Here is a 4,906-nt window from a genome sequence, read left to right as displayed (position 1 = left end):
TGCGGGAATGGGGATCGGGATTCATGGATTCGGGGATTGCCGGCACTGGAGCAGACGAGCTGACGAAGCTTAAGGAGGGAGACTTAAATAGACCCAGATATTTTCATCACAAACGGTTCCTACAAAACAACTGTGTGTGATGTTGTAGATATTTTTTATGAGCTGTGAAAGACGAATTTGGAGTAAAGTGGCAACAGATGGTGTTTTAAATGTACGAGAAAATTTGTAGTACTAATACAACTGTCATGTCAAATTTTGGAAAATTTCAGGGGTCATTTGACCTTTTAAGACATTGAAGTGATTTTCTAGCCATTTAATGACCGTAATTGAAATTTGAACTACATCTACATGCAAGGACTAACCATAATGGTTTGAAAAATCATATTTTTGTGTACTTGTGTGCGAGTCATTTGACCTTTTGAAGACATATAAGTGATTTTCTAGCCATTTAATGACCGTAATTCAAATTTGAACTACATCTACATGCAACGGCTAACTATAACGGTTTGAAAAATCATATTTGTGTACTTATGTGCGACTTAATTCCATGTGCAGTAAATTAGAAGGAATTTTCAAACATATTGGTCTCATGACATGGACACATGCATATGTATGCATGGAGTCCCATGGCATTTTAATTCCAAAAAATTAAAAAATGATCAGAAAAACATGAAACCTTGCTTGATGTAATGTCATGCCACCAAGATGATGTGGTAAAAAATTGGCACGTTTGACGAAAGTTTGGACACCCCCCCCTCACAAACTGGAGCAACTCACTAGAAGGCTCGTGGTTCCGAGAGGGAACAATGCATGTTTGATGACGAACAAGAGATAGCTTCCTCTTACGGCCTTTAAATTGTTTCTACGTTTAACGTGCACTACTACAACTGTAATGTGAAAATTTGGAAAATTCTAGGGGTCATTTGACCTTTTAAAGACATTTAAGTGATTTTCTAGCCATTTAATGACCGTAATTCAAATTTGAACTACATCTACATGCAGCGCCTAACCATAACGGTTTGAAATATCATATTGTGTACTTGTGTGCGAGTTAATTCCATGTGCAGTAAATTAGAAGGAATTTTCAAACATATTGGTCTCACGACATGGACACATGCATATGTATGCATGGAGTGCCATGGCACTTTAATTCCAAAAAATTAAAAAATGATCAGAAAAACATGAAACCTTGCTTGATGTAATGTCATGCCACCAAGATTATATGGTAAAAAATTGGCCTGTTTGACGAAAGTTTGGACACCCCCCTCACAAACTAGAGCAACTCACTAGAAGGTTCGTGGTTCTGAGAGGTAACAATGCATGTTTGATGACGAACGGGAGATATCTTCCTCTTATGGCCTTCAATTTTTTTTCAATGTTTAACGTGCACTAATAAAACTGTCATGTGAAAATTTGGAAAATTTCAGGGGTCATTTGACCTTTTAAAGACATTTAAGTGATTTTCTAGCCATTTAATGACCGTAATTAAAATTTGAACTACATCTACATGCAACGGCTAACCATAACTATTTGATAAATCATATTTGTGTACTTGTGTGCGAGTTAATTCCATGTGAAGTAAAATAGAAGGAATTTTCAAACATATTGGTCTCACGGCATGGGCACATGCATGGAGTGCCATGGCATTTTAATTCCAAAAAATTAAAAATGAAACCTTACTTGATGTAATGTCATGCCACCAAGATGATGTGGTAAAAAAATGGCCTGTTTGACGAAATCTTGGACACACCCCTCTCACAAACCGGAGCAACTCACTAGAAGGTTCGTGGTTCTGAGAGGGAACAATGCATGTTTGATGACAAACGGGAGATAGCTCCCTCTTACGGCTTTCAAAATTTTTTCTACGTTTGACGTGCACTAATACAATTGTCATGTGAAAAATTGGAAAATTTCAGGGGGTCATTTGACCGTTAAAGACATTTAAGTGATTTTATAGCCATTTAATGACCGTAATTCAAATTTGAACTACATCTACATGCAACGACTAACCATAATGGTTTGAAAAATCATATTTTTGTGTACTTGTGTGCGAGTTAAAAATCATCAGACGATGTAAATATCTGGTGCTAAAAAAGAAAATGCAAAGATCTGGCAAGACAACCGCCCCCACACGATTGGCACTCTATCTTGCGGCTTGCAGGTGAGTGGCGGGGATCATTAATCAGACACGATTTTGTATTGGAAACCATCAGCTATTATGTTCACACACGGATTTTGCTACAGGAATCATGTGTAATTCAAACTACAGTACTCGTAAATTCCAGCGAACGGCGTGTGTACTGTTCCCGTTGATCTAGATTCTGCCGCCAATAAATACTACCTTGCTCACATCGTCTCGCCTGCATGCTCATGTACATCCTCCCCTCGCTCGCCCTCTCTCTCTCTCTCTCAAATCTTTGCCATGGCGTCGTCGGTCTGCCCACACACTGAAGAGGAGTCGCTGCGGCCCCCGAGGACAGTCACTCGAATAGTAGCAACGAGGACCCCTACGCGCCGCCAGACGAGGTTACGCTGGACCCCCCAACTTTGGATTGGTTTTGGGGCCAGTACAATCTTTGTTCGTGGAAGTTGCTGCCACCGGCTGAAAAAGCCAGGCAAGTGGCGTTCAAGAAGGAGATGGCGGAGGAGGAAGCCAGGTACCAGGCGGCCTATGAAGCTCGTGATGCCATCTGGAAAAAGGAGGCGACAGAGCTTTGGGGGCGGGCGCGTCGTCGTGCGGTGGAAGTGTACGAAGATGGGTACTTCGCGAGGAAGGTCAAAGGTGCTGGGTGCCTCGTCGCTGCATGGAGGTGGGCCGATAAGCTCCAGCGTGCCACCGACGAGGAGCTCCGGTGGGCACCCAACGAAATGGCAAGATCGTTCACGCTCGTCCGCCAGCAAGAGGCAGATCAGTACGTCAAGCGCTACAAGGCGCTGGAGGCGGAGTACTACCTCCGCATTCGGAAGATGCTGCACACCAGGAAGCTGCTGGCGAGGGGCTACCAGAATACTGGCCCCAGGAGGGATTATTAGTTTTAGTATTGTTCGTTTTCAATTTTATGCATTGTACCTAGTAGTTATGTATCATCACATACATGTGATGATATTATATATATATTAACAGGTCGGATGGATCAACTATATGCCACGTATCGCATATTGTCAAAAAGTAATGCGGTAGACCTTCTTTAACATGTGTTAAAAAACAAGGACCTCGAGGTTAAAATAACTCATGGGGTTGGTCATGCCAGTCATTTAAGTTGACAGATATGACCCATCCTATTAGTTAATTTAACATCAACATAACTTCCCATCCAGTCACCCATCTGATGGCTGCTCCAGCCTGAGCACACTTAACTTGAGAGTTCTCTTACATGAGCTACTGGTGGTGGTGGAATAGCCAGTCCTTGATGATATAGGATGCCTCTTCGCATCCTTATGGTGTATCCGGATGACCGCCCGTCCCCCCAATGGCCAATAGATGTTGTATAGACAGAGCATATCATATACGTCTTATTAGAAGCAATCGTCTGTGTTATTATCGGTCTTCGCACACATTTCTGATTAAAGACCTATTTGCCACGTATCACACACATCGTGTTATATTGAACCGTTTCTGTTCTCTTGTCTCAACGCAAACAATTCATCCGAGTGAACCGCATGCCGTATATCGCACACTCCTTGATCTGGCTGACGGTTTCTTTTGTGTTGCCAAATCACAAATAGTTCATCTAAGTGAAGCGTATGTTGCATATCACACACACATTCATCTGACAGCCCATTTCTTTTGTTCCTCCTCATCGCAAACAGTTAATTTAACTGAACCCTATGCCCTGAATCGCACACACAACCAAAATCTAAACCGTGTTTGATGCATCCGTCATCGCAAACTTTTTGCACCTTTTTTGACGTTCTTTTTGACGGTGCGACATGGTCAATGTGGTCAACGAACGACTTCCATCGGAAGAGTACTATACGTTGAGAGGCTGACATCTGGGTCCACTGCCACAGCAAGGAAGTGCCTCCTTATTACGTGGAAAATAATGATTCCTCCATGTGACAGCAGGGACTCACCGGACGGGCCACCGTATTTCACAAAAAAAAAAGTTTCCACCCTGACTGATGGGACCCACTAGCTACATCTTTGCATGCAAGGAAGTGCCTGACAATTGGGACCCACCCGGTCGAAGCGTACGTAGCGTTGTTATTCTGGTCATGAACGTGTATGTACATACGATCGGTCTGTCTGCAGGCTGCAACGATGAACCATGGCCGTGTAAGGAAGGGCACGTGTCATAGTAGAGGCGTGCATATGTCGGAGTAGAGGCGCGCACGTAGCATGTACACGTACATACATCGGCCAGGGTGCAAGAAAGTAAATATGGCCACTTACGTATAGACGGGCGGGGTCTTGAACGCCTACTCGCGCATACATATGGCTAGGGCTCCTGTACATGGTTGGGTCGGAATGGAGAAACTGCGTCATCGTCGTGTTCATGGGGAGGCAACAGACTGCTTCGTGTTCATTGGGAGGCAACGTAACGCATGCTGTTCATCGAGAGCCAACCGGCTTGGACAGAACAACCGATGGAAACGAGGCCTGGTGTACCGCAGAATGGAGGAAACGACCTTGTGTTCGACCGGCCACGGTCGAAACGGGATCTTGTTTATCGGGAGGGGTCTGGCGTACCGCAAAATGGAGGAAACGGACTTCTCTTGGACCTACTACAGTCAAAACGGGGTCCTGTTTATCGGGAGGGGTGTGGCGTACCGTAAAACGGAGGAAACGGACTTGTGTTGGAGCGCTACGGTCGAAACGGGGGTCATGTTCATCGGGAGGGGTGTGGCGTACCGCAAAACGGGACTCCATGGGATACTGTTCATCTCCACCGTCGACTGCCTCCAT

Source organism: Triticum dicoccoides, chromosome 6B (assembly GCF_002162155.2).
Source record: "Triticum dicoccoides isolate Atlit2015 ecotype Zavitan chromosome 6B, WEW_v2.0, whole genome shotgun sequence".
Lineage (NCBI taxonomy): Eukaryota > Viridiplantae > Streptophyta > Magnoliopsida > Poales > Poaceae > Triticum > Triticum dicoccoides.
The sequence above is the reverse complement of the archived record's forward strand: the minus strand, read 5'-3'. Positions refer to the sequence as shown.